Here is a 21,546-nt window from a genome sequence, read left to right on the forward strand (position 1 = left end):
CAAAATACCGGAGTTCTGCATGAAGTGTTCATTTTGGCCTTCTCTCGCTGAGAAAACACTATTTGTGACCTGTGATACAAAAATGCCATAACTTTTGTTCAAAGTGAGTTTTCAGTCAAGTTTCAACCTGAAAGCATAGAAAGATGCATAAACTTGAAGTTACAGCTTGATTTCAGTGAGTTTTCATCAAAATACAGGAATTCTGCATGAAGTGTTCATTTTGGCCTTCTCTCACTGAGAAAACACTATTTGTGACCTGTGATACAAAAATGCCATAACTTTCGTTCAAAGTGAGTTTTCAGTCAAGTTTCAACCTGAAAGCATAGAAAGATGCATAAACTTGAAGTTACAGCTTGATTTCAGTGAGTTTTCATCACAATACAGGAGTTCTGCATGAAGTGTTCTTTTTGGCCTTCTCTCACTGAGAAAACACTATTTGTGACCTGTGATACAAAAATGCCATAACTTTTGTTCAAAGTGAGTTTTCAGTCAAGTTTCAACCTGAAAGCATAGAAAGATGCATAAACTTGAAGTTACAGCTTGATTTCAGTGAGTTTTCATCAAAATACAGGAGTTCTGCATGAAGTGTTCTTTTTGGCCTTCTCTCGCTGAGAAAACACTATTTGTGACCTGTGATACAAAATTGCCATAACTTTTCTTCAAAGTGAGTTTTTAGTCAAGTTTCAACCTGAAAGCATAGAAAGATGCATCAACTTGAAGTTACAGGTGGATTTCAGTGAGTTTTCATCAAAATACAGGAGTTCTGCATGAAGTGTTCATTTTGGCCTTCTCTCACTGAGAAAACACTATTTGTGACCTGTGATACAAAAATGCCATAACTTTTCTTCAAAGTGAGTTTTCAGTCAAGTTTCAACCTGAAAGCATAGAAAGATGCATAAACTTGAAGTTACAGCTTGATTTCAGTGAGTTTTCATCAAAATACAGGAGTTCTGCATGAAGTGTTCATTTTGGCCTTCTCTCGCTGAGAAAACACTATTTGTGACCTGTGATACAAAAATGCCATAACTTTTTTTAAAAGTGAGTTTTCAGTCAAGTTTCAACCTGAAAGCATAGAAAGATGCATAAACTTGAAGGTACAGCTTGATTTCAGTGAGTTTTCATCAAAATACAGGAGTTCTGCATGAAGTGTTCATTTTGGCTTTCTCTCGCTGAGAAAACGCTATTTGTGACCTGCGACACAGAACAGCCATAACTTTTGTTCAAAGTGAGTTTTCAGTCAAGTTTCAACCTGAAAGCATAGAAAGATGCATAAACTTGAAGTTACAGGTGGATTTCAGTGAGTTTTCATCAAAATACAGGAGTTCTGCATGAAGTGTTCATTTTGGCCTTCTCTCACTGAGAAAACACTATTTGTGACCTGTGATACAAAAATGCCATAACTTTTTTTAAAGTGAGTTTACAGTCAAGTTTCAACCTGAAAGCATAGAAAGATGCATAAACTTGAAGTTACAGCTTTATTTCAGTGAGTTTTCATCAAAATACAGGAGTTCTGCATGAAGTGTTCTTTTTGGTATTCTCTCTCTGAGAAAACACTATTTGTGACCTGTGATACAAAATTGCCATAACTTTTCTTCAAAGTGAGTTTTAAGTCAAGTTTCAACCTGAAAGCATAGAAAGATGCAGAAACTTGAAGTTACAGGTGGATTTCAGTGAGTTTTCATCAAAATACAGGAGTTCTGCATGAAGTGTTCTTTTTGGCCTTCTCTCACTGAGAAAACACTATTTGTGACCTGTGATACAAAAATGCCATAACTTTTGTTCAAAGTGAGTTTTCAGTCAAGTTTCAACCTGAAAGCATAGAAAGATGCATAAACTTGAAGTTACAGCTTGATTTCAGTGAGTTTTCATCAAAATACAGGAGTTCTGCATGAAGTGTTCATTTTGGCTTTCTCTCGCTGAGAAAACGCTATTTGTGACCTGCGACACAGAACAGCCATAACTTTTGTTCAAAGTGAGTTTTCAGTCAAGTTTCAACCTGAAAGCATAGAAAGATGCATAAACTTGAAGTTACAGGTGGATTTCAGTGAGTTTTCATCAAAATACAGGAGTTCTGCATGAAGTGTTCATTTTGGCCTTCTCTCGCTGAGAAAACACTATTTGTGACCTGTGATACAAAAATGCCATAACTTTTGTTCAAAGTGAGTTTTCAGTCAAGTTTCAACCTGAAAGCTGAGAAAGATGCATAAACTTGAAGTTACAGCTTGATTTCAGTGAGTTTTCATCAAAATACAGGAGTTCTGCATGAAGTGTTCATTTTGGCCTTCTCTCGCTGAGAAAACACTATTTGTGACGTGTGATACAAAAATGCCATAACTTTTGTTCAAAGTGAGTTTTCAGTCAAGTTTCAACCTGAAAGCAAAGAAAGATGCATAACCTTGAAGTTACAGCTAGATTTCAGTGAGTTTTCATCAAAATACAGGAGTTCTGCATGAAGTGTTAATTTTGGCCTCCTCTCGCTGAGAAAACGCTATTTGTGACCTGCATCACAGAACATCCATAACTTTTGTTCAAAGTGAGTTTTCAGTCAAGTTTCAACCTGAAAACATAGAAAGATGCATAAACTTGAAGTTACAGCTTTATTTCAGTGAGTTTTCATCAAAATACAGGAGTTCTGCATGAAGTGTTCATTTTGGCTTTCTCTCGCTGAGAAAACGCTATTTGTGACCTGCGACACAGAACAGCCATAACTTTTGTTCAAAGTGAGTTTTCAGTCAAGTTTCAACCTGAAAGCATAGAAAGATGCATAAACTTGAAGTTACAGCTTGATTTCAGTGAGTTTTCATCAAAATACCGGAGTTCTGCATGAAGTGTTCATTTTGGCCTTCTCTCGCTGACAAAACACTATTTGTGACCTGTGATACAAAAATGCCATAACTTTTGTTCAAAGTGAGTTTTCAGTCAAGTTTCAACCTGAAAGCATAGAAAGATGCATAAACTTGAAGTTACAGCTTGATTTCAGTGAGTTTTCATCAAAATACAGGAGTTCTGCATGAAGTGTTCATTTTGGCTTTCTCTCGCTGAGAAAACGCTATTTGTGACCTGTGATACAAAAATGCCATAACTTTTTTTAAAAGTGAGTTTTCAGTCAAGTTTCAACCTGAAAGCATAGAAAGATGCATAAACTTGAAGTTACAGCTTGATTTCAGTGAGTTTTCATCAAAATACAGGAGTTCTGCATGAAGTGTTCATTTTGGCCTTCTCTCGCTGAGAAAACGCTATTTGTGACCTGCGACACAGAACAGCCATAACTTTTGTTCAAAGTGAGTTTTCAGTCAAGTTTCAACCTGAAAGCTGAGAAAGATGCATAAACTTGAAGTTACAGGTGGATTTCAGTGAGTTTTCATCAAAATACAGGAGTTCTGCATGAAGTGTTCATTTTGGCCTTCTCTCGCTGAGAAAACACTATTTGTGACGTGTGATACAAAAATGCCATAAGTTTTGTTCAAAGTGAGTTTTCAGTCAAGTTTCAACCTGAAAGCAAAGAAAGATGCATAACCTTGAAGTTACAGCTTGATTTCAGTTAGTTTTCATCAAAATACAGGAATTCTGCATGAAGTGTTCATTTTGGCCTTCTCTCACTGAGAAAACGCTATTTGTGACCTGCGACACAGAACAGCCATAACTTTTGTTCAAAGTGAGTTTTCAGTCAAGTTTCAACCTGAAAGTATAGAAAGATGCATAAACTTGAAGTTACAGGTGGATTTCAGTGAGTTTTCATCAAAATACAGGAGTTCTGCATGAAGTGTTCATTTTGGCCTTCTCTCGCTGAGAAAACACTATTTGTGTTGTGTGATACAAAAATGCCATAACTTTTGTTCAAAGTGAGTTTTCAGTGAAGTTTCAACCTGAAAGCATAGAAAGATGCATAAACTTGAAGTTACAGCTTGATTTCAGTGAGTTTTCATCAAAATACAGGAATTCTGCATGAAGTGTTCTTTTTGGCCTTCTCTTGCTGAGAAAACACTATTTGTGACCTGTGATACAAAAATGCCATAACTTTTTTTCAAAGTGAGTTTTCAGTCAAGTTTCAACCTGAAAGCATAGAAAGATGCATAACCTTGAAGTTACAGCTTTATTTCAGTGAGTTTTCATCAAAATACAGTAGTTATGCATGAAGTGTTCATTTTGGCTTTCTCTCGCTGAGAAAACGCTATTTGTGACCTTCGACACAGAACAGCCATAACTTTTGTTCAAAGTGAGTTTTCAGTCAAGTTTCAACCTGAAAGCATAGAAAGATGCATAAACTTGAAGTTACAGCTTGATTTCAGTGAGTTTTCATCAAAATACCGGAGTTCTGCATGAAGTGTTCATTTTGGCCTTCTCTCGCTGAGAAAACACTATTTGTGACCTGTGATACAAAAATGCCATAACTTTTGTTCAAAGTGAGTTTTCAGTCAAGTTTCAACCTGAAAGCATAGAAAGATGCATAAACTTGAAGTTACAGCTTGATTTCAGTGAGTTTTCATCAAAATACAGGAATTCTGCATGAAGTGTTCATTTTGGCCTTCTCTCACTGAGAAAACACTATTTGTGACCTGTGATACAAAAATGCCATAACTTTCGTTCAAAGTGAGTTTTCAGTCAAGTTTCAACCTGAAAGCATAGAAAGATGCATAAACTTGAAGTTACAGCTTGATTTCAGTGAGTTTTCATCAAAATACAGTAGTTCTGCATGAAGTGTTCTTTTTGGCCTTCTCTCACTGAGAAAACACTATTTGTGACCTGTGATACAAAAATGCCATAACTTTTGTTCAAAGTGAGTTTTCAGTCAAGTTTCAACCTGAAAGCATAGAAAGATGCATAAACTTGAAGTTACAGCTTGATTTCAGTGAGTTTTCATCAAAATACAGGAGTTCTGCATGAAGTGTTCTTTTTGGCCTTCTCTCGCTGAGAAAACACTATTTGTGACCTGTGATACAAAATTGCCATAACTTTTCTTCAAAGTGAGTTTTTAGTCAAGTTTCAACCTGAAAGCATAGAAAGATGCATCAACTTGAAGTTACAGGTGGATTTCAGTGAGTTTTCATCAAAATACAGGAGTTCTGCATGAAGTGTTCTTTTTGGGCTTCTCTCACTGAGAAAACACTATTTGTGACCTGTGATACAAAAATGCCATAACTTTTCTTCAAAGTGAGTTTTCAGTCAAGTTTCAACCTGAAAGCATAGAAAGATGCATAAACTTGAAGTTACAGCTTGATTTCAGTGATTTTTCATCAAAATAAAGGAGTTCTGCATGAAGTGTTCATTTTGGCCTTCTCTCGCTGAGAAAACACTATTTGTGACCTGTGATACAAAAATGCCATAACTTTCGTTCAAAGTGAGTTTTCAGTCAAGTTTCAACCTGAAAGCATAGAAAGATGCATAAACTTGAAGGTACAGCTTGATTTCAGTGAGTTTTCATCAAAATACAGGAGTTCTGCATGAAGTGTTCATTTTGGCCTTCTCTTGCTGAGAAAACGCTATTTGTGACCTGCAACACAGAACAGCCATAACTTTTGTTCAAAGTGAGTTTTCAGTCAAGTTTCAACCTGAAAGCAAAGAAAGATGCATAACCTTGAAGTTACAGCTTTATTTCAGTGAGTTTTCATCAAAATACAGGAGTTATGCATGAAGTGTTCATTTTGGCTTTCTCTGGCTGAGAAAACGCTATTTGTGACCTTCGACACAGAACAGCCATAACTTTTGTTCAAAGTGAGTTTTCAGTCAAGTTTCAACCTGAAAGCATAGAACGATGCATCAACTTGAAGTTACAGCTTGATTTCAGTGAGTTTTCATCAAAATACCGGAGTTCTGCATGAAGTGTTCATTTTGGCCTTCTCTCGCTGAGAAAACACTATTTGTGACCTGTGATACAAAAATGCCATAACTTTTGTTCAAAGTGAGTTTTCAGTCAAGTTTCAACCTGAAAGCATAGAAAGATGCATAAACTTGAAGTTACAGCTTGATTTCAGTGAGTTTTCATCAAAATACAGGAATTCTGCATGAAGTGTTCATTTTGGCCTTCTCTCACTGAGAAAACACTATTTGTGACCTGTGATACAAAAATGCCATAACTTTCGTTCAAAGTGAGTTTTCAGTCAAGTTTCAACCTGAAAGCATAGAAAGATGCATAAACTTGAAGTTACAGCTTGATTTCAGTGAGTTTTCATCAAAATACAGGAGTTCTGCATGAAGTGTTCTTTTTGGCCTTCTCTCACTGAGAAAACACTATTTGTGACCTGTGATACAAAAATGCCATAACTTTTGTTCAAAGTGAGTTTTCAGTCAAGTTTCAACCTGAAAGCATAGAAAGATGCATAAACTTGAAGTTAAAGCTTGATTTCAGTGAGTTTTCATCAAAATACAGGAGTTCTGCATGAAGTGTTCTTTTTGGCCTTCTCTCGCTGAGAAAACACTATTTGTGACCTGTGATACAAAATTGCCATAACTTTTCTTCAAAGTGAGTTTTTAGTCAAGTTTCAACCTGAAAGCATAGAAAGATGCATCAACTTGAAGTTACAGGTGGATTTCAGTGAGTTTTCATCAAAATACAGGAGTTCTGCATGAAGTGTTCTTTTTGGGCTTCTCTCACTGAGAAAACACTATTTGTGACCTGTGATACAAAAATGCCATAACTTTTCTTCAAAGTGAGTTTTCAGTCAAGTTTCAACCTGAAAGCATAGAAAGATGCATAAACTTGAAGGTACAGCTTGATTTCAGTGAGTTTTCATCAAAATACCGGAGTTCTGCATGAAGTGTTCATTTTGGCCTTCTCTTGCTGAGAAAACACTATTTGTGACCTGTGATACAAAAATGCCATAACTTTTGTTCAAAGTGAGTTTTCAGTCAAGTTTCAACCTGAAAGCATAGAAAGATGCATAAACTTGAAGTTACAGCTTGATTTCAGTGAGTTTTCATCAAAATACAGGAGTTCTGCATGAAGTGTTCATTTTGGCTTTCTCTCGCTGAGAAAACGCTATTTGTGACCTGCGACACAGAACAGCCATAACTTTTGTTCAAAGTGAGTTTTCAGTCAAGTTTCAACCTGAAAGCATAGAAAGATGCATAAACTTGAAGTTACAGCTTGATTTCAGTGAGTTTTCATCAAAATACCGGAGTTCTGCATGAAGTGTTCATTTTGGCCTTCTCTCGCTGAGAAAACACTATTTGTGACCTGTGATACAAAAATGCCATAACTTTTGTTCAAAGTGAGTTTTCAGTGAAGTTTCAACCTGAAAGCATAGAAAGATGCATAAACTTGAAGTTACAGCTTGATTTCAGTGAGTTTTCATCAAAATACAGGAGTTCTGCATGAAGTGTTCATTTTGGCTTTCTCTCGCTGAGAAAACGCTATTTGTGACCTGTGATACAAAAATGCCATAACTTTTGTTCAAAGTGAGTTTTCAGTCAAGTTTCAACCTGAAAGCATAGAAAGATGCATAAACTTGAAGTTACAGCTTGATTTCAGTGAGTTTTCATCAAAATACAGGAGTTCTGCATGAAGTGTTCATTTTGGCTTTCTCTCGCTGAGAAAACGCTATTTGTGACCTGCGACACAGAACAGCCATAACTTTTGTTCAAAGTGAGTTTTCAGTCAAGTTTCAACCTGAAAGCATAGAAAGATGCATAAACTTGAAGTTACAGGTGGATTTCAGTGAGTTTTCATCAAAATACAGGAGTTCTGCATGAAGTGTTCATTTTGGCCTTCTCTCGCTGAGAAAACACTATTTGTGACGTGTGATACAAAAATGCCATAACTTTTGTTCAAAGTGAGTTTTCAGTCAAGTTTCAACCTGAAAGCAAAGAAAGATGCATAACCTTGAAGTTACAGCTTGATTTCAGTGAGTTTTCATCAAAATACAGGAATTCTGCATGAAGTGTTCATTTTGGCCTTCTCTCACTGAGAAAACGCTATTTGTGACCTGCGACACAGAACAGCCATAACTTTTGTTCAAAGTGAGTTTTCAGTCAAGTTTCAACCTGAAAGTATAGAAAGATGCATAAACTTGAAGTTACACGTGGATTTCAGTGAGTTTTCATCAAAATACAGGAGTTCTGCATGAAGTGTTCATTTTGGCCTTCTCTCGCTGAGAAAACACTATTTGTGATGTGTGATACAAAAATGCCATAACTTTTGTTCAAAGTGAGTTTTCAGTGAAGTTTCAACCTGAAAGCATAGAAAGATGCATAAACTTGAAGTTACAGCTTGATTTCAGTGAGTTTTCATCAAAATACAGGAATTCTGCATGAAGTGTTCTTTTTGGCCTTCTCTCGCTGAGAAAACACTATTTGTGACCTGTGATACAAAAATGCCATAACTTTTTTTCAAAGTGAGTTTTCAGTCAAGTTTCAACCTGAAAGCATAGAAAGATGCATAAACTTGAAGTTACAGCTTGATTTCAGTGAGTTTTCATCAAAATAAAGGAGTTCTGCATGAAGTGTTCATTTTGGCCTTCTCTTGCTGAGAAAACGCTATTTGTGACCTGCGACACAGAACAGCCATAACTTTTGTTCAAAGTGAGTTTTCAGTCAAGTTTCAACCTGAAAGCAAAGAAAGATGCATAACCTTGAAGTTACAGCTTGATTTCAGTGAGTTTTCATCAAAATACAGGAGTTCTGCATGAAGTGTTAATTTTGGCCTCCTGTCGCTGAGAAAACGCTATTTGTGACCTGCGACACAGAACAGCCATAACTTTTGTTCAAAGTGAGTTTTCAGTCAAGTTTCAACCTGAAAGCATAGAAAGATGCATAAACTTGAAGTTACAGCTTGATTTCAGTGAGTTTTCATCAAAATACCGGAGTTCTGCATGAAGTGTTCATTTTGGCCTTCTCTTGCTGAGAAAACACTATTTGTGACCTGTGATACAAAAATGCCATAACTTTTGTTCAAAGTGAGTTTTCAGTCAAGTTTCAACCTGAAAGCATAGAAAGATGCATAAACTTGAAGTTACAGCTTTATTTCAGTGAGTTTTCATCAAAATACAGGAATTCTGCATGAAGTGTTCATTTTGGCCTTCTCTCACTGAGAAAACACTATTTGTGACCTGTGATACAAAAATGCCATAACTTTCGTTCAAAGTGAGTTTTCAGTCAAGTTTCAACCTGAAAGCATAGAAAGATGCATAAACTTGAAGTTACAGCTTGATTTCAGTGAGTTTTCATCAAAATACAGGAGTTCTGCATGAAGTGTTCTTTTTGGCCTTCTCTCACTGAGAAAACACTATTTGTGACCTGTGATACAAAAATGCCATAACTTTTGTTCAAAGTGAGTTTTCAGTCAAGTTTCAACCTGAAAGCATAGAAAGATGCATAAACTTGAAGTTACAGCTTGATTTCAGTGAGTTTTCATCAAAATACAGGAGTTCTGCATGAAGTGTTCTTTTTGGCCTTCTCTCGCTGAGAAAACACTATTTGTGACCTGTGATACAAAATTGCCATAACTTTTCTTCAAAGTGAGTTTTTAGTCAAGTTTCAACCTGAAAGCATAGAAAGATGCATCAACTTGAAGTTACAGGTGGATTTCAGTGAGTTTTCATCAAAATACAGGAGTTCTGCATGAAGTGTTCATTTTGGCCTTCTCTCACTGAGAAAACACTATTTGTGACCTGTGATACAAAAATGCCATAACTTTTGTTCAAAGTGAGTTTTCAGTCAAGTTTCAACCTGAAAGCATAGAAAGATGCATAAACTTGAAGTTACAGCTTGATTTCAGTGAGTTTTCATCAAAATACAGGAGTTCTGCATGAAGTTTTCATTTTGGCCTTCTCTCGCTGAAAAAAACACTATTTGTGACCTGTGATACAAAAATGCCATAACTTTTTTTAAAAGTGAGTTTTCAGTCAAGTTTCAACCTGAAAGCATAGAAAGATGCATAAACTTGAAGTTACAGCTTGATTTCAGTGAGTTTTCATCAAAATACAGGAGTTCTGCATGAAGTGTTCATTTTGGCTTTCTCTCGCTGAGAAAACGCTATTTGTGACCTGCGACACAAAACAGCCATAACTTTTGTTCAAAGTGAGTTTTAAGTCAAGTTTCAACCTGAAAGCATAGAAAGATGCATAAACTTGAAGTTACAGGTGGATTTCAGTGAGTTTTCATCAAAATACAGGAGTTCTGCATGAAGTGTTCATTTTGGCCTTCTCTCACTGAGAAAACACTATTTGTGACCTGTGATACAAAAATGCCATAACTTTTTTTAAAGTGAGTTTTCAGTCAAGTTTCAACCTGAAAGCATAGAAAGATGCATAAACTTGAAGTTACAGCTTTATTTCAGTGAGTTTTCATCAAAATACAGGAGTTCTGCATGAAGTGTTCTTTTTGGTCTTCTCTTGCTGAGAAAACACTATTTGTGACCTGTGATACAAAATTGCCATAACTTTTCTTCAAAGTGAGTTTTAAGTCAAGTTTCAACCTGAAAGCATAGAAAGATGCATAAACTTGAAGTTACAGGTGGATTTCAGTGAGTTTTCATCAAAATACAGGAGTTCTGCATGAAGTGTTCATTTTGGCCTTCTCTCGCTGAGAAAACACTATTTGTGACCTGTGATACAAAAATGCCATAACTTTTGTTCAAAGTGGGTTTTCAGTCAAGTTTCAACATGAAAGCGTAGAAAGATGCATAAACTTGAAGTTACAGCTTGCTTTCAGTGAGTTTTCATCAAAATACAGGAGTTCTGCATGAAGTGTTCTTTTTGGGCTTCTCTCACTGAGAAAACACTATTTGTGACCTGTGATACAAAAATGCCATAACTTTTGTTCAAAGTGAGTTTTCAGTCAAGTTTCAACCTGAAAGCATAGAAAGATGCATAAACTTTAAGTTACAGCTTGCTTTCAGTGAGTTTTCATCAAAATACAGGAGTTCTGCATGAAGTGTTCATTTTGGCTTTCTCTCGCTGAGAAAACGCTATTTGTGACCTGCGACACAGAACAGCCATAACTTTTGTTCAAAGTGAGTTTTCAGTCAAGTTTCAACCTGAAAGCATAGAAAGATGCATAAACTTGAAGTTACAGGTGGATTTCAGTGAGTTTTCATCAAAATACAGGAGTTCTGCATGAAGTGTTCATTTTGGCCTTCTCTCGCTGAGAAAACACTATTTGTGACCTGTGATACAAAAATGCCATAACTTTTGTTCAAAGTGAGTTTTCAGTCAAGTTTCAACCTGAAAGCTGAGAAAGATGCATAAACTTGAAGTTACAGCTTGATTTCAGTGAGTTTTCATCAAAATACCGGAGTTCTGCATGAAGTGTTCATTTTGGCCTTCTCTCGCTGAGAAAACACTATTTGTGACGTGTGATACAAAAATGCCATTACTTTTGTTCAAAGTGAGTTTTCAGTCAAGTTTCAACCTGAAAGCAAAGAAAGATGCATAACCTTGAAGTTACAGCTTGATTTCAGTGAGTTTTCATCAAAATACAGGAGTTCTGCATGAAGTGTTCATTTTGGCCTTCTCTCGCTGAGAAAACACTATTTGTGACCTGTGATACAAAAATGCCATAACTTTTGTTCAAAGTGAGTTTTCAGTCAAGTTTCAACCTGAAAGCATAGAAAGATGCATAAACTTGAATTTACAGCTTGATTTCAGTGAGTTTTCATCAAAATACAGGAATTCTGCATGAAGTGTTCATTTTGGCCTTCTCTCGCTGAGAAAACGCTATTTGTGACCTGCGACACAGAACAGCCATAACTTTTGTTCAAAGTGAGTTTTCAGTCAAGTTTCAACCTGAAAGTATAGAAAGATGCATAAACTAGAAGTTACAGGTCGATTACAGTGAGTTTTCATCAAAATACAGGAGTTCTGCATGAAGTGTTCATTTTGGCCTTCTCTCGCTGAGAAAACACTATTTGTGATGTATGATACAAAAATGCCATAACTTTTGTTCAAAGTGAGTTTTCAGTGAAGTTTCAACCTGAAAGCATAGAAAGATGCATAAACTTGAAGTTACAGCTTGATTTCAGTGAGTTTTCATCAAAATACAGGAATTCTGCATGAAGTGTTCATTTTGGCCTTCTCTCGCTGAGAAAACACTATTTGTGACCTGTGATACAAAAATGCCATAACTTTTTTTCAAAGTGAGTTTTCAGTCAAGTTTCAACCTGAAAGCATAGAAAGATGCATAAACTTGAAGTTACAGCTTGATTTCAGTGAGTTTTCATCAAAATACAGGAGTTCTGCATGAAGTGTTCATTTTGGCCTTCTCTCGCTGAGAAAACGCTATTTGTGACCTGCGACACAGAACAGCCATAACTTTTGTTCAAAGTGAGTTTTCAGTCAAGTTTCAACCTGAAAGTATAGAAAGATGCATAAACTTGAAGTTACAGGTGGATTTCAGTGAGTTTTCATCAAAATACAGGAGTTCTGCATGAAGTGTTCATTTTGGCCTTCTCTCGCTGAGAAAACACTATTTGTGATGTGTGATACAAAAATGCCATAACTTTTGTTCAAAGTGAGTTTTCAGTGAAGTTTCAACCTGAAAGCATAGAAAGATGCATAAACTTGAAGTTACAACTTTATTTCAGTGAGTTTTCATCAAAATACAGGAGTTCTGCATGAAGTGTTCATTTTGGCCTTCTCTCGCTGAGAAAACGCTATTTGTGACCTGCGACACAGAACAGCCATAACTTTTGTTCAAAGTGAGTTTTCAGTCAAGTTTCAACCTGAAAGCATAGAAAGATGCATAAACTTGAAGTTACAGCTTGATTTCAGTGAGTTTTCATCAAAATACAGGAGTTATGCATGAAGTGTTCATTTTGGCCTTCTCTCGCTGAGAAAACGCTATTTGTGACCTGCGACACAGAACAGCCATAACTTTTGTTCAAAGTGAGTTTTCAGTCAAGTTTCAACCTGAAAGTATAGAAAGATGCATAAACTTGAAGTTACAGGTGGATTTCAGTGAGTTTTCATCAAAATACAGGAGTTCTGCATGAAGTGTTCATTTTGGCCTTCTCTCGCTGAGAAAACGCTATTTGTGATGTGTGATACAAAAATGCCATAACTTTTGTTCAAAGTGAGTTTTCAGTGAAGTTTCAACCTGAAAGCATAGAAAAATGCATAAACTTGAAGTTACAGCTTTATTTCAGTGAGTTTTCATCAAAATACAGGAGTTCTGCATGAAGTGTTCATTTTGGCCTTCTCTCGCTGAGAAAACGCTATTAGTGACCTGCGACACAGAACAGCCATAACTTTTGTTCAAAGTGAGTTTTCAGTCAAGTTTCAACCTGAAAGCATAGAAAGATGCATAAACTTGAAGTTACAGGTGGATTTCAGTGAGTTTTCATCAAATTACAGGAGTTCTGCATGAAGTGTTCATTTTGGCCTTCTCTCACTGAGAAAACACTATTTGTGACCTGTGATACAAAAATGCTATAACTTTGTTTAAAGTGAGTTTTCAGTCAAGTTTCAACCTGAAAGCATAGAAAGATGCATAAACTTGAAGTTACAGCTTTATTTCAGTGAATTTTTATCAAAATACAGGAGTTCTGCATGAAGTGTTCTTTTTGGTCTTCTCTCGCTGAGAAAACACTATTTGTGACCTGTGATACAAAATTGCCATAACTTTTGTTCAAAGTGAGTTTTCAGTCAAGTTTCAACCTGAAAGCGTAGAAAGATGCATAAACTTGAAGTTACAGCTTGCTTTCAGTGAGTTTTGATCAAAATACAGGAGTTCTGCATGAAGTGTTCATTTTGGCTTTCTCTCGCTGAGAAAACGCTATTTGTGACCTGTGATACAAAAATGCCATAACTTTTGTTCAAAGTGAGTTTTCAGTCAAGTTTCAACCTGAAAGCTGAGAAAGATGCATAACCTTGAAGTTACAGCTTGATTTCAGTGAGTTTTCATCAAAATACAGGAGTTCTGCATGAAGTGTTCATTTTGGCCTTCTCTCGCTGAGAAAACACTATTTGTGACCTGTGATACAAAAATGCCATAACTTTTGTTCAAAGTGAGTTTTCAGTCAAGTTTCAACCTGAAAGCTTAGAAAGATGCATAAACTTGAAGTTACAGCTTGATTTCAGTGAGTTTTCATCAAAATACAGGAGTTCTGCATGAAGTGTTCATTTTGGCCTTCTCTCGCTGAGAAAACACTATTAGTGACCTGCGACACAGAACAGCCATAACTTTTGTTCAAAGTGAGTTTTCAGTCAAGTTTCAACCTGAAAGCATAGAAAGATGCATAAACTTGAATTTACAGCTTGATTTCAGTGAGTTTTCATCAAAATACAGGAGTTCTGCATGAAGTGTTCATTTTGGCCTTCTCTCGCTGAGAAAACACTATTTGTGACCTGTGATACAAAAATGCCATAACTTTTGTTTAAAGTGAGTTTTCAGTCAAGTTTCAACCTGAAAGCTGAGAAAGATGCATAAACTTGAAGTTACAGCTTGATTTCAGTGAGTTTTCATCAAAATACAGGAGTTCTGCATGAAGTGTTCATTTTGGCCTTCTCTCGCTGAGAAAACACTATTTGTGACGTGTGATACAAAAATGCCATAACTTTTGTTCAAAGTGAGTTTTCAGTCAAGTTTCAACCTGAAAGCAAAGAAAGATGCATAACCTTGAAGTTACAGCTTGATTTCAGTGAGTTTTCATCAAAATACAGGAGTTCTGCATGAAGTGTTCATTTTGGCCTTCTCTCGCTGAGAAAACACTATTTGTGACCTGTGATACAAAAATGCCATAACTTTTGTTCAAAGTGAGTTTTCAGTCAAGTTTCAACCTGAAAGCATAGAAAGATGCATAAACTTGAAGTTACAGCTTGCTTTCAGTGAGTTTTCATCAAAATACAGGAGTTCTGCATGAAGTGTTCATTTTGGCTTTCTCTCGCTGAGAAAACGCTATTTGTGACCTGTGATACAAAAATGCCATAACTTTTTTTAAAAGTGAGTTTTCAGTCAAGTTTCAACCTGAAAGCATAGAAAGATGCATAAACTTGAAGTTACAACTTGATTTCAGTGAGTTTTCATCAAAATACAGGAGTTCTGCATGAAGTGTTCATTTTGGCTTTCTCTCGCTGAGAAAACGCTATTTGTGACCTGCGACACAGAACAGCCATAACTTTTGTTCAAAGTGAGTTTTCAGTCAAGTTTCAACCTGAAAGCATAGAAAGATGCATAAACTTGAAGTTACAGGTGGATTTCAGTGAGTTTTCATCAAAATACAGGAGTTCTGCATGAAGTGTTCATTTTGGCCTTCTCTCGCTGAGAAAACACTATTTGTGACCTGTGATACAAAAATGCCATAACTCTTGTTCAAAGTGAGTTTTCAGTCAAGTTTCAACCTGAAAGCTGAGAAAGATGCATAAACTTGAAGTTACAGCTTGATTTCAGTGAGTTTTCATCAAAATACAGGAGTTCTGCATGAAGTGTTCATTTTGGCCTTCTCTCGCTGAGAAAACACTATTTGTGACGTGTGATACAAAAATGCCATAACTTTTGTTCAAAGTGAGTTTTCAGTCAAGTTTCAACCTGAAAGCATAGAAAGATGCATAAACTTGAAGTTACAGCTTGCTTTCAGTGAGTTTTCATCAAAATACAGGAGTTCTGCATGAAGTGTTCATTTTGGCTTTCTCTCGCTGAGAAAACGCTATTTGTGACCTGTGATACAAAAATGCCATAACTTTTTTTAAAGTGAGTTTTCAGTCAAGTTTCAACCTGAAAGCATAGAAAGATGCATAAACTTGAAGTTACAACTTGATTTCAGTGAGTTTTCATCAAAATACAGGAGTTCTGCATGAAGTGTTCATTTTGGCTTTCTCTCGCTGAGAAAACGCTATTTGTGACCTGCGACACAGAACAGCCATAACTTTTGTTCAAAGTGAGTTTTCAGTCAAGTTTCAACCTGAAAGCATAGAAAGATGCATAAACTTGAAGTTACAGGTGGATTTCAGTGAGTTTTCATCAAAATACAGGAGTTCTGCATGAAGTGTTCATTTTGGCCTTCTCTCGCTGAGAAAACACTATTTGTGACCTGTGATACAAAAATGCCATAACTCTTGTTCAAAGTGAGTTTTCAGTCAAGTTTCAACCTGAAAGCTGAGAAAGATGCATAAACTTGAAGTTACAGCTTGATTTCAGTGAGTTTTCATCAAAATACAGGAGTTCTGCATGAAGTGTTCATTTTGGCCTTCTCTCGCTGAGAAAACACTATTTGTGACGTGTGATACAAAAATGCCATAACTTTTGTTCAAAGTGAGTTTTCAGTCAAGTTTCAACCTGAAAGCAAAGGAAGATGCATAACCTTGAAGTTACAGCTTGATTTCAGTGAGTTTTCATCAAAATACAGGAGTTCTGCATGAAGTGTTCATTTTGGCCTTCTCTCGCTGAGAAAACACTATTTGTGACCTGTGATACAAAAATGCCATAACTTTTTTTAAAAGTGAGTTTTCAGTCAAGTTTCAACCTGAAAGCATAGAAAGATGCATAAACTTGAAGTTACAGCTTGATTTCAGTGAGTTTTCATCAAAATACAGGAGTTCTGCATGAAGTGTTCATTTTGGCTTTCTCTCGCTGAGAAAACGCTATTTGTGACCTGCGACACAGAACAGCCATAACTTTTGTTCAAAGTGAGTTTTCAGTCAAGTTTCAACCTGAAAGCATAGAAAGATGCATAAACTTGAAGTTACAGGTGGATTTCAGTGAGTTTTCATCAAAATACAGGAGTTCTGCATGAAGTGTTCATTTTGGCCTTCTCTCGCTGAGAAAACACTATTTGTGACCTGTGATACAAAAATGCCATAACTTTTGTTCAAAGTGAGTTTTCAGTCAAGTTTCAACCTAAAAGCTGAGAAAGATGCATAAACTTGAAGTTACAGCTTGATTTCAGTGAGTTTTCATCAAAATACAGGAGTTCTGCATGAAGTGTTCATTTTGGCCTTCTCTCGCTGAGAAAACACTATTAGTGACCTGCGACACAGAACAGCCATAACTTTTGTTCAAAGTGAGTTTTCAGTCAAGTTTCAACCTGAAAGCAAAGAAAGATGCATAACCTTGAAGTTACAGCTTGATTTCAGTGAGTTTTCATCAAAATACAGGAGTTCTGCATGAAGTGTTCATTTTGGCCTTCTCTCGCTGAGAAAACACTATTTGTGACCTGTGATACAAAAATGCCATAACTTTTGTTCAAAGTGAGTTTTCAGTCAAGTTTCAACCTGAAAGCATAGAAAGATGCATAAACTTGAATTTACAGCTTGATTTCAGTGAGTTTTCATCAAAATACAGGAATTCTGCATGAAGTGTTCATTTTGGCCTTCTCTCACTGAGAAAACACTATTTGTGACCTGTGATACAAAAATGCCATAACTTTGTTTAAAGTGAGTTTTCAGTCAAGTTTCAACCTGAAAGCTTAGAAAGATGCATAAACTTGAAGTTACAGCTTGATTTCAGTGAGTTTTCATCAAAATACAGGAGTTCTGCATGAAGTGTTCTTTTTGGCCTTCTCTCACTGAGAAAACACTATTTGTGACCTGTGATACAAAAATGCCATAACTTTTGTTCAAAGTGAGTTTTCAGTCAAGTTTCAACCTGAAAGCATAGAAAGATGCATAAACTTGAAGTTACAGCTTGATTTCAGTGAGTTTTCATCAAAATACAGGAATTCTGCATGAAGTGTTCATTTTGGCCTTCTCTCGCTGAGAAAACACTATTTGTGACCTGTGATACAAAAATGCCATAACTTTTTTTCAAAGTGAGTTTTCAGTCAAGTTTCAACCTGAAAGCATAGAAAGATGCATAAACTTGAAGTTACAGCTTGATTTCAGTGAGTTTTGATCAAAATACAGGAGTTCTGCATGAAGTGTTCATTTTGGCCTTCTCTCGCTGAGAAAACGCAATTTGTGACCTGCGACACAGAACAGCCATAACTTTTGTTGAAAGTGAGTTTTCAGTCAAGTTTCAACCTGAAAGTATAGAAAGATGCATAAACTTGAAGTTACAGGTGGATTTCAGTGAGTTTTCATCAAAATACAGGAGTTCTGCATGAAGTGTTCATTTTGGCCTTCTCTCGCTGAGAAAACACTATTTGTGATGTGTGATACAAAAATGCCATAACTTTTGTTCAAAGTGAGTTTTCAGTGAAGTTTCAACCTGAAAGCAAAGAAAGATGCATAACCTTGAAGTTACAGCTTGATTTCAGTGAGTTTTCATCAAAATACAGGAGTTATGCATGAAGTGTTAATTTTGGCCTCCTCTCGCTGAGAAAACGCTATTTGTGACCTGCGACACAGAACATCCATAACTTTTTTTCAAAGTGAGTTTTCAGTCAAGTTTCAACCTGAAAACATAGAAAGATGCATAAACTGGAAGTTACAGCTTGATTTCAGTGAGTTTTCATCAAAATACAAGAGTTCTGCATGAAGTGTTCTTTTTGGCCTTCTCTCGCTGAGAAAACACTATTTGTGACCTGTGATACAAAAATGCCATAACTTTTCTTCAAAGTGAGTTTTAAGTCAAGTTTCAACCTGAAAGCATAGAAAGATGCATAAACTTGAAGTTACAGGTGGATTTCAGTGAGTTTTCATCAAAATACAGGAGTTCTGCATGAAGTGTTCATTTTGGCCTTCTCTCGCTGAGAAAACACTATTTGTGACCTGTGATACAAAAATGCCATAACTTTTGTTCAAAGTGAGTTTTCAGTCAAGTTTCAACCTGAAAGCATAGAAAGATGCATAAACTTGAAGTTACAGCTTGATTTCAGTGAGTTTTCATCAAAATACAGGAGTTCTGCATGAAGTGTTCATTTTGGCCTCCTCTCGCTGAGAAAACGCTATTTGTGACCTGCGACACAGAACATCCATAACTTTTGTTCAAGGTGAGTTTTCAGTCAAGTTTCAACCTGAAAACATAGAAAGATGCATAAACTTGAAGTTACAGCTTGATTTCAGTGAGTTTTCATCAAAATACAGGAGTTCTGCATGAAGCTTTCATTTTGGCCTTCTCTCGCTGAGAAAACACTATTAGTGACCTGTGATACAAAAATGCCATAACTTTTTTTAAAGTGAGTTTTCAGTCAAGTTTCAACCTGAAAGCATAGAAAGATGCATAAACTTGAAGTTAGAGCTTTATTTCAGTGAATTTTCATCAAAATACAGGAGTTCTGCATGAAGTGTTCTTTTTGGTCTTCTCTCGCTGAGAAAACACTATTTGTGACCTGTGATACAAAATTGCCATAACTTTTCTTCAAAGTGAGTTTTAAGTCAAGTTTCAACCTGAAAGCATAGAAAGATGCATAAACTTGAAGTTACAGGTGGATTTCAGTGAGTTTTCATCAAAATACAGGAGTTCTGCATGAAGTGTTCATTTTGGCCTTCTCTCGCTGAGAAAACACTATTTGTGACCTGTGATACAAAAATGCCATAACTTTTGTTCAAAGTGAGTTTTCAGTCAAGTTTCAACCTGAAAGCGTAGAAAGATGCATAAACTTGAAGTTACAGCTTGCTTTCAGTGAGTTTTCATCAAAATACAGGAGTTCTGCATGAAGTGTTCATTTTGGCTTTCTCTCGCTGAGAAAACGCTATTTGTGACCTGCGACACAGAACAGCCATAACTTTTGTTCAAAGTGAGTTTTCAGTCAAGTTTCAACCTGAAAGCTGAGAAAGATGCATAAGCTTGAAGTTACAGCTTGATTTCAGTGAGTTTTCATCAAAATACAGGAGTTCTGCATGAAGTGTTCATTTTGGCCTTCTCTCGCTGAGAAAACACTATTTGTGACGTGTGATACAAAAATGCCATAACTTTTGTTCAAAGTGAGTTTTCAGTCAAGTTTCAACCTGAAAGCAAAGAAAGATGCATAACCTTGAAGTTACAGCTTGATTTCAGTGAGTTTTCATCAAAATACAGGAGTTCTGCATGAAGTGTTCATTTTGGCCTTCTCTCGCTGAGAAAACACTATTTGTGACCTGCGACACAGAACAGCCATAACTTTTGTTCAAAGTGAGTTTTCAGTCAAGTTTCAACCTGAAAGCATAGAAAGATGCATAAACTTGAAGTTACAGGTGGATTTCAGTGAGTTTTCATCAAAATACAGGAGTTCTGCATGAAGTGTTCATTTTGGCCTTCTCTCGCTGAGAAAACACTATTTGTGACCTGTGATACAAAAATGCCATAACTTTTTTTAAAAGTGAGTTTTAAGTCAAGTTTCAACCTGAAATCATAGAAAGATGCATAAACTTGAAGTTACAGCTTGATTTCAGTGAGTTTTCATCAAAATACAGGAGTTTTGCATGAAGTGTTCATTTTGGCCTTCTCTCGCTGAGAAAACGCTATTTGTGACCTGCGACACAGAACATCCACAACTTCTGTTCAAAGTGAGTTTTCAGTCAAGTTTCAACCTGAAAGCATAGAAAGATGCATAAACTTGAAGTTACAGGTGGATTTCAGTGAGTTTTCATCAAAATACAGGAGTTCTGCATGAAGTGTTCATTTTGGCCTTCTCTCGCTGAGAAAACACTATTTGTGACCTGTGATACAAAAATGCCATAACTTTTGTTCAAAGTGAGTTTTCAGTCAAGTTTCAACCTGAAAGCATAGAAAGATGCATAAACTTGAACTTACAGCTTGATTTCAGTGAGTTTTCATCAAAATACAGGAGTTCTGCATGAAGTGTTCATTTTGGCCTTCTCTCGCTGAGAAAACACTATTTGTGACCTGTGATACAAAAATGCCATAACTTTTGTTCAAAGTGATTTTTCAGTCAAGTTTCAACCTGAAAGCATAGAACGATGCATAAACTTGAAGTTACAGCTTGATTTCAGTGAGTTTTCATCAAAATACAGGAGTTCTGCATGAAGTGTTCATTTTGGCCTTCTCTCGCTGAGAAAACACTATTTGTGACCTGCGATACAAAAATGCCATAACTTTTGTTCAAAGTGAGTTTTCAGTCAAGTTTCAACCTGAAAGCATAGAAAGATGCATAAACTTGAAGTTACAGCTTGATTTCAGTGAGTTTTCATCAAAATATAGGAGTTCTGCATGAAGTGTTCTTTTTGGCCTTCTTTCGCTGAGAAAACACTATTTGTGACCTGTGATACAAAAATGCCATAACTTTTCTTCAAAGTGTGTTTTAAGTCAAGTTTCAACCTGAAAGCACAGAAAGATGCATAAACTTGAAGTTACAGCTTGATTTCAGTGAGTTTTCATCAAAATACAGGACTTCTGCATGAAGTGTTCATTTTGGCCTTCTCTCGCTGAGAAAACACTATTTGTGACCTGTGATACAAAAATGCCATAACTTTTGTTCAAAGTGAGTTTTCAGTCAAGTTTCAACCTGAAAGCATAGAAAGATGCATAAACTTGAAGTTACAGCTTGATTTCAGTGAGTTTTCATCAAAATACAGGAGTTCTGCATGAAGTGTTCATTTTGACCTTCTCTCGCGGAGAAAACACTCTTTGTGATCTGTGACAAAAAAATGCCATAACTTTTGTTCAAAGTGAGTTTTCAGTCAAGTTTCAACCTGAAAGCATAGAAAGATGCATAAACTTGAAGTTACAGCTTGCTTTCAGTGAGTTTTCATCAAAATACAGGAGTTCTGCATGAAGTGTTCATTTTGGCTTTCTCTC

This window comes from Aulostomus chinensis, chromosome 23 (genome assembly GCF_037954235.1).
Source record: "Aulostomus chinensis isolate RoL2024-O1b breed Wild chromosome 23, RoL_Achi_v1.0, whole genome shotgun sequence".
In the NCBI taxonomy this organism is placed as follows: Eukaryota; Metazoa; Chordata; class Actinopteri; order Syngnathiformes; family Aulostomidae; genus Aulostomus; species Aulostomus chinensis.